A 9340-nucleotide genomic window follows, 5' to 3' on the forward strand; every position below is an offset into this window, starting at 1 on the left:
TTTACAACTACTCTCCATAAAATCTTAATTCTCCAGAATCGTTTTGTAAGACTTGCATCTCGATCTGTCTGGGATGCTACTGCTGCTCCCTTATTAAAAAATCTACAGATCCTTACTATTTATGACATCAACAGTTACCAAATATGCATTTTTTCATTACAAGATATTTTCCTCAGAAGGAAATGTTCCTGAGCACTTTTTTTTATTTATTTTTTTATTTTTTTTTTATTTATTGGCTTTGTCTCGAACACAACAAAACCCAATCAAATTAAAAGCATCAGAATAAAAAAAAAATTAAAATAAAAGCAAAACAATTTAACAGTCTCATTCAAAAATAAAACACACAGCAAAACAATGTGTTCGAGAGGGAACAGGAGGAAGCAGAACGCTTATTTAGTCCTGTCCCTTCCTCACAATATCATATATAAACTATAAAAATTAAATAAAATTAAAAGAAAAGAAAAAGAAGAAAAGAAAAGAAAGGAAAAAACAAAATAACAAAAAATAAATAAATACAACACAAACAACCAATAAGCAATATCAGTAATTATAATCATAATTGAACCGGTCTCCTCAATATCCTAAATTCCAAAGTCCATCTCCCCGTCACCTCTACACTGATCCACAAACAGCCTTGAATGCTGGCAGTTATATTTGTATCATATATAATCCATTCACAATAAAACAAAATAATAATCAAAGAAATACATATGTAATGTGAATTACTTTCCTTAGAGGTCCCCATTATTATACTTGTCAAGAATTGCTTTCTTGTATGTGTTTTTAAACTGTATAGAGTTAGTACTATGTTTGATTTTATCATCAAGACCATTCCACAAAGTTACCCCACAAACTGATATGCACATGGTTTTAAGAGTAGTGCGTACACATGGTAGTTTAAAATGTAATTTTCCTCTTAGACTATATTGTCCTTTAGCTTGAAACATTTTTTGAATGTTTTCAGGCAGTGTATTATTTCTTGCTTTGAACATTATTATTGCTGTTCTAATTTTCACTAAGTCCATAAATTTCAAAGTCTGTAATTTAAGAAATAGAGGATTGGTGTGATCGAGCTACCCAGCATGATTTATTATCCTTACTGCTCTTTTTTGCAATGTGCATATCCTTTGTAAGGTGCTCTTGTAAGTATTACCCCAGATTTCAACACAATAGATCAGATATGGTGATATGAGTGCACAGTACAGATTGTATAGTGTTGTTTGGTTCAAGATGTGTCTACATTTATTCAGCACTCCAATACTTTAGGTCATACTTCGCTACAAACTCTCAATTTCATTCCTACTCAACTCGGCAGGCCCTCGCCCTACATCCGCCTAAATGTCTGGAATCTAGAAGCCAATTTTTGTTTAGGTTTAGAGGTGTCAAAGTCTGGAATAGTTGATACCATATTTCAAACAATTGTAGGTCCCTATCCATTTTCAAAAGTCGCTCAAGAGAGCATTTAATTCAACAATGTAATCAAGAAAGCTCTTGCTTTTCCCACTGTTAATGTTTCTTTTGTACTTCATATTCTGTGTTGCCATTTGTTCAGCATAATAATCATATTTTCATGATCATATGATCATAGGTCTACAGTAATTTTTTATTTTCATTCATATTCTGCATGCAATTTTTATGATGTATTATTTATTTTTATTTTATGATTTTGTATCCTCATAACTTTATTGTTAAATGTTATTAGGTGGGGGCTCCTCATAAGCCTCCCTGCACAGTTTCTTTTAACTGCACTTATTTTTGTGATGTTATTTTTTATTGTATGTGCTAAATAAACTCAACTATGTTGGAATTAAGGCTTTGTTTGAGTTGAGGTCTGCTTTTTTGCCTTCCACAACAATCTATAGCACCAAATGTAATGTTTGGTTCAGTGTTACACAACTTTGGCTACAGCGTTATGAAGGGGGGGTTGTAATGGGAGCAGTGCAGAGCGCCGAGCATCTGGCTGAAATACTCTTTACTCATCATTTTCTCTCTGCTTCATTCACTCCTTTATTGTGTCCTAATAAACCTCCCTCCCTCTTTCCTTGAAACTACCCCTTTGGCACTGATCCACTGTCACAGAAACCCAACTCTGGTATAACCTCTGACTACACACTGATTTCAAGCGTTTCATGATTTACAGATATTGGTTTGGGGTTTTTTTGCTGCTCATATTGGTAATTCTCAATCCACCAAAGGCACGCAGCAACCTCATCACAGTCGAGTCTCATTAGGGTTCATTAACAAAGCCAAGCCAGAGATAAAGACGTCTGACTTCAAGGAACAGCTCATCTAATCATGAAAACATTCATTGTACTCGTTAGCGTTGTGCAGAGTCTGCTTCACAACAGGAATCTGAGCTGCAGTCCTCCATGCATCAGAAACACTCAGTCCATGACTTATGTTTTCTGTGAGACTGATGTCAAAGTGCTTAAATATAGAGAAGCTCCTTTATTACCAAGCTTGGTCTAATGTTTCAAATTAACACTAGAGGGGGCTGCAGACTCAACTGATTGGCTCATGTGCTGCAAAGCTTCAATTTATTCTTTTAATTCATCTCTTAAAACGGAGGACAAAGCCCAATACTCATTCCCATAATCATGCCTCTTCCTCTTTTATTTTCTTTTTAATTTTTTTAATTATCTCAGAAGTTTTTAGTGCCGGAATTTCTGGAATTTTCGTGGGAGTTTTTATTTCAAATTTGAATACATGATTTTTGACCCAACAATACCACAAAGCATAAGATATTATTTGGTTATTTGACATTTCTGTCACAACTGCCTTCAACTCAAACAATGCCAGAACTGGGGAGGTTTGGACAGCTCCAACATGTGTGTGGCAGTGTGGTGGGTATTTATCCACAGTAATCAAAGGAAGCACTCATCTGTGAGGAACATCTCAGAGAGGTCTAATCTATATGACGATGTGAGTTTTAACTGTAATAAACCATGTTTTGCAGATATTGAGGAAGAGTGAATCCATGCTTGTGCTTTTTACCACCTGATACCTGTGATCTCCGTGTCGAGGTCCTCCAACCGCAACACCTGTAGGTGTTCAAGTGTTACACTCAGTACTGGAGTTGAGGGGGGATGAGGGGGGATGGCATCCCCCCCTGAAATAAAAATGGTCAAAATCATTCCCCCTGTAAAACTGCCATCCCCCTTTCCATCCCTTATGTGATTTCATCAAAGAATGTGGTTTTACTGCTATTTCAACATTTAGAGTCATCACCAGAAAAATAACACCAGAAAAATGTTACAATTCTCACCTGTTTCAAGTAAATTTTCACTTGAAATAAGTAGGAAAATCTGCCAGTGGGACAAGATTTATCTTCTTATTACAAGCAAAAAAATCGTGTTCCACTGGCAGATTTTTCTACTTATTTCAAGTGAAAATCTACTTGAAACAGGTGAAAATTGTTGTTTTTTCCAGTGATGAGTCTTGTTTTAGATGTAATGAGATTTTTTTTTACTAAAATGAGACATTTTAACTAGAAATAAGGCAAATATTCTTGTTAAGATTTTGAATTTTTGCAGTGATCCATTTTACTTATCCTGTGAAGGACAGAGTCATATTGATAAGTTCAGAAAACTGTTTTTTATTGTTGTGTTTTGATGTATTTGATGTAAGCCCAGTGGATTTTTAAAGCTTACAGAAGGCTGCATTTAACTGCTGCTATGTCATTCCTGCAGTATTTCTGCAGGTGTTTTGGTCACTGCTATTATTTGTAATATATTATATTATTTGTAATCAGCACAAATTATCTGTCCCCATATGATAAAATCCACCATCCCCCCTGATTTCTTTTTACAACTCGAGTACTGGTTACACTACAGTCCATTTGGTGTCTGTGTTTCCTCACCTGTCACCAGATTGTAATGAATGTGAGACCATAGGGTTTGGTAGGTAGACTTTTTTTATAAGGTAGACTTTTACTCATCCCCGAGGGGAAATTTGTTTGTCACAGCCGCACGACACAGAACAGAAAAAAACAGGACAGACGAATAATAAATAAATTACATAAAAAACATAAAAAGACTACACTCTGCTTGCTGGAAAAAAAGTCTCACTAAAAAAAGATATAAAAACAGTAAAAGTGCAGTGGTTTAAAGTGCTTTTTTTTTTGCAGTAATGTCATGCGACTGTCACTAGATGATGACAGCAACAGCAACAACAACAACAACAGTAAAAACTACATGGAACTGTTAAAAAGTCTGGCTGCCATTGGGATAAAAGACTTCCAGAAACGCTGTGTTTTGCACTGGGGGTGTTTCATTCTGCCACTGCGGGAGCTTATCAGGGCGCTCACTGTCACATGCAGGGGGTGGGAAGAGTTGTCTATTATAGATGTCAGTACTCAGTACGTTTACATGCAGCAGTTCAATCGGGTTTCTGATCGTAGTTTCTGCAACATTCTCCTCTCACCCACCTGCTCAACAGGTGGGTGAGAAGTCTTCATGTGGCTGAATAGAGGAGCTTGGATGGTGTGTGTATACGTGTGTATTTAACAGTTTTATCTTGGGAGAAATTAAAATGAATAAATTACTGCTGGAAATTAAGCTTTGAGCTTCCATCCTTAACCAATCAACTCCCACTAGGGTGAAACCACAAGTGTAAGCAAGGCAGATCCATCCCTCATATCATCTAGGATCATCAAGCATCCTCTTATTAGAGACAAGGACGAAGTCTTTTGGTGTCTTCAGTCTCTAAAAAAAGTTCTAAAAAAATTAATTATGTACATTCAAATTAGAAATAAACATATACATTAACAGAAACACATTCAATCTTTCTGGACGAAATAGGGATTTGAAGCTTACTCTGCAGTAAACACTTAGATATTTCAGCTGCATCAGAATGAGTGCTCTACACACCAAGGATGTTTAATTTAGTTTAAAGCCTGTCAGCTCGACCCCTCTCTTCTTTGTCTCTGATTGGAGGGACTGAGACATAAGAGGTGAGCCGAAGCGGGGAGGGGTGAATGATGTGCAGGTCTTGTGGGTGTGGGCCTAACCACTTGTGGATCCTTGTGTGTGACAGTTGCTCAGTTCTGGACTTTTTAGTTTTGCTTGATGTCAGTAAAGCTCTGTTTTTATGTTTTCAACATCTCTGATAATGTGGGTCTGTTATTAGTGTGGGTCTGTTATTTTCAGCAATATAGCAGCAAATATAATTTTTGTTCAGCCCCCACAACTTTTTTCTTTACAATAAGCATATGTCAGAGAACCATCTGCAGAAGGAAAATATGAATAAAGGACCGAAGCATGTTACAACTGTTGAAAAGAGATTTGTAAAGAGAGCACTGCAGAATGCTGAGAAACTGAATGAAATATTAATTATACTGCAGTCTCTCTTCACTCATCATGATATTTTTCTGCCCTTCACTTTTCAGTTCTAACAAACCTCCTTCCCTCTCAAATTACTCAGATTCACTTTTGCAGAGACCCAACTCTGGGATACACTGACTGCAAGTGGACTCCAAACTTTTGGTGGTTAACACAATTGTATCAAATATTGTCTCTAATTGTAACTCGGAGTGATCATTCTCAAACAACAAAAGCCCTGCAGCAACCTCATCGCTGCTTGCAAAAGTTGACACAATTTCCCCTGGTGTTATGACATTTCGGTGACATGTTTTGGTCAATATACCACCAGCTTACACTGTAAAAGCTCCCTTATAAACTATGTTTTCACGAATTTGTGCAAAGCAGAAAGGTAATGAGTCAGCCCCTTGACTTGACTCTAGTCTATACCTTTCCTATGTGGGGCGTGCAATCCTTTTATGGGTCTGTGTGTCATAAAATTACAGATCTTATAAGCTCACTTCTTTTTTTTTTACTAATGCTAACTAATACCAAGTGATAGTGCTGGGTTGGAGGTTTTGATTCTTATCAATTTAAGAAACAGCTCATCAAAAAGAAAAGTCTCATACACACACACACACACACACACACACACACACACACACACACACACACACACACACACACACACACACACACACACAATGTTAATATGAATATGACATGTCCCAGATAGGGATTGCACATGTAAAGAAACTTAAATCCTGAAAACACATTTAAGGGTAAGTGAAAGAAACGCTTATATTTGAACTCCAGCGTTTTGTTTTTTTTGTTTTCATTTCATGTTGTAATATTAACGTCTTAACACTGGAGGGAGCTGTAGACTAATCTCTGATTTGAGCTGGTTGAAGCAATATCCAGGACTCAAAGTTTTCCCCTGCATCTCTTAAACATGAGACTAGTCTAGAAACTGTCAAAACCCCGTTATGTCTGTATTTAACCACAACACATTATTATGGATGGAAATGAATAATCCACGGACATAAGGGTGCACTTCCTATCGCTGTGTAGACTAATATAATACAAGTGGAGTGGCATTAAATGCCCTCTCTGCCCTCCCTGTCTGACATCTACAGCTCCCGCTGCCTCCACAGGGCAAGGAACATTTTAAAGGACAACACCCACCCCGGTTTACACTTTTTTGACCTGTTGCCCTCTGGGAGGCGCTTCAGGTCCCTACGAACCCGTAAAAAAAGATTCAGGGACAGCTTCTTCCCCAAAGCTGTGAACTTTCTCAACCAATAAGCTACCTCATACTGTGCAATATTTTCTACCTTCTATCCACAATGTCCCAATATTCCCTACTATGTGCAATACTCTCCAATCCTTTCAAGGGCAATATTATTCTTCCATCCATTTAAGTGCAATATCCCCCCACCCATTCATGTACATTATACTCCCATTCACTCTTTTTTATAGTATATATATATATATATATATATATATATATATATATATATATATATATATATATATACTATAAAAAATTGTGAATATACTGTATATATATACATATATATATATATATATATATGTATATGTTTCCTTGTTTACATAGTCTTTGCATGTGTGCACTTTGACGGAGCTGCTGCCTAATTTCACTGTACCTGTACAATGATAATAAAGGTTTTCTATTTCTATTCTATTTCTAAATCTAAAATACAATACACAGGTCAGTCTTGACCAATTTGTAAAGGACAGAAGTCTCTTTATAGGTTTTGGGTTGTGTTAAACAACTTAACAGCATAGCAGACTGGCCTTTGATTTTTTAGAGAGAACATGAAAAAGGAGGAAGAAGGAACGCTACCGCAGGTCCTTCATCCCCACAGCCATCAGACTCTATAATAACCAACTGTAGCCACCCATGTGCAATAAACCTGTCTCTTTATAAGTGCAATAACAAGTAAATACCTCAAATACCTCAAGTATTTTTGAAAATATTTGTAAATTTTTTGTAAATATCCATTTTTTTTGGTGTTTACTATTTTTTTCTCTCTTGTACATACTCTTTTTCTACTTTTTATATTGCTCTTTTTATTATTTAACTACTTATTGGTTATTTCTATTTTAAATTTTTTGTATAAAGTGTGTGTGTGTTTTGGCTGCTGCACGACTGAATTTCTCCTCTGGGAGATAAATAAAGTATTCTATTCTATTCTATTCTATTCTATGAATATCACTGAATAAATAAAAAATAACACCGTTTTTATTTGGTTACTCTGCTTTGCTGGTTTTAACATGAACAGCTGTGTTCATGGTCAACAGTCAAGGCTGTGGCGGCCACGTGACAGCAGCGTCCACACTTCCTCCTATTCACTGTCATGAACCTGCCCAGACACGCCCTGTACATCCACACAGCTCTCACGTTCAACCGAAACGTGCAGTGTAGTGGAGATTTAACAGCGACTCAGCAATATTTTCACTTTGCTATGAGAGACAAACACACAGTTTCACCTACAAAATATGCCAATGTGGCGTTTGGATACATAAAGACCAGAAATCATGCACAGGGCGCTTCAGGAACACCTCGTACATTCCTACACCGTTTGCCTAAGGACAAATAATGCCGTGTATTTTATTAAATTTCTTTCAACTGTAGGGTCAGTTTGAAGACAAAAATGATCTTGTAACCTTCATTTTTATTCTTTGTTTAACTTCAGAAACGTACGTTGAATTAGGCTACTAATAAACTTGCAAAGGGTGGGTAGGTGCTTGTGACGGTTGATTTTAAAACTTCGCGGAGAAAGAGTCTTAATGTTTCCCTTGCTCATCATTTTCGGCTTTAAAGCACAGACGTTGTGAAAGTGTTTTTGTTTGCTTGTTTTTTTTAGCCTGTAGTTTTACTGCTTCCGAGAGATAACGAATGCAGCATTTCTTGATAAGCCACGGGTGCGGAGCAGACCGGTATGAACCGGTTTGTCAAGCAACCAGGGAACGGAAGCGTTCTCGCAAAATAAATATGGGATTCAGATCTCCAAAATAAAAGTCTCGATAAAAAAATTAAGAACTTTATAATGTCAAATGTTTTGTCAGTTCTAACTTCAATGCAAACTAAACATCCACTTAAACCCTGTGTGGAAAATACAGTTAGTAAAAACTGAAAGGGCCGATATTTTAAATTCTATGGTTGTAGGATATAAAAAGTTCTTATTATATCTGAAAATAAAGTAGCCTGCATACAACCTTTGATGAAAAAATTACAAATATCAATATTTATTTTCCACAAATAACTAAAGTAGGGCTGGGCGATTTTGGACAAAAATAAAATCCCCAATTTTTTTCTCTGAAAACCCGATTTTTGATTTTGATTTCGATTTCGATTTTTTTGGTAAAACTACAAAAGACAATTGAATAAATTGTTTCAAATATTTTATCTTTATTTTTAAAGAAAAATAGCAAACAAATTTCCCTATTGGAAATGAAGTGCAATTGAAAGATACTGTAAATCCTCCTTGAGTTTAGTAAAGTGACAACATTTACAATTTTCTTGACCAAACAAAGATGACTAGACGCATGCAGCCAGCTGCAAAAAAGGAAAATCGATTTTCCGATTTTCCTTTTTTTAACATCGATTGTGATTAATAAATCCGATTTAGGTTTAAAATCGATTCATCGCACAGCCCTAAACTAAAGTAAACTAAACTAAAAGGTATAAATGGTACGTGAAAAAAATTATTAAATAATAATCTTACAGGTTTTGCAGTAAATACGTGTCAGTAGAAGCAGGGTGCATTTCATCAAATGCACTTGATGACCACCTCTTTAAAAACTGAAGTTTTGACGCTTTGCTTGTCTGGAGTATTCAGATGTGTGAAAGTACCGCCAGGGAGGAGAGGTATGAATAATGACCTGATTAAGGCAATTTTGATCCAGACAACTTGGATCACATATATAAAGATGCATAAAGATTATTCAAATGAGTTTAGTGATTACTTTTATTTTTTTTCTGGCAACAAGACCATAGCACATTGAATTCATTGAGT

The sequence above is a fragment of the Cololabis saira genome, chromosome 18 (assembly GCF_033807715.1).
Source record: "Cololabis saira isolate AMF1-May2022 chromosome 18, fColSai1.1, whole genome shotgun sequence".
Taxonomy (NCBI): domain Eukaryota; kingdom Metazoa; phylum Chordata; class Actinopteri; order Beloniformes; family Belonidae; genus Cololabis; species Cololabis saira.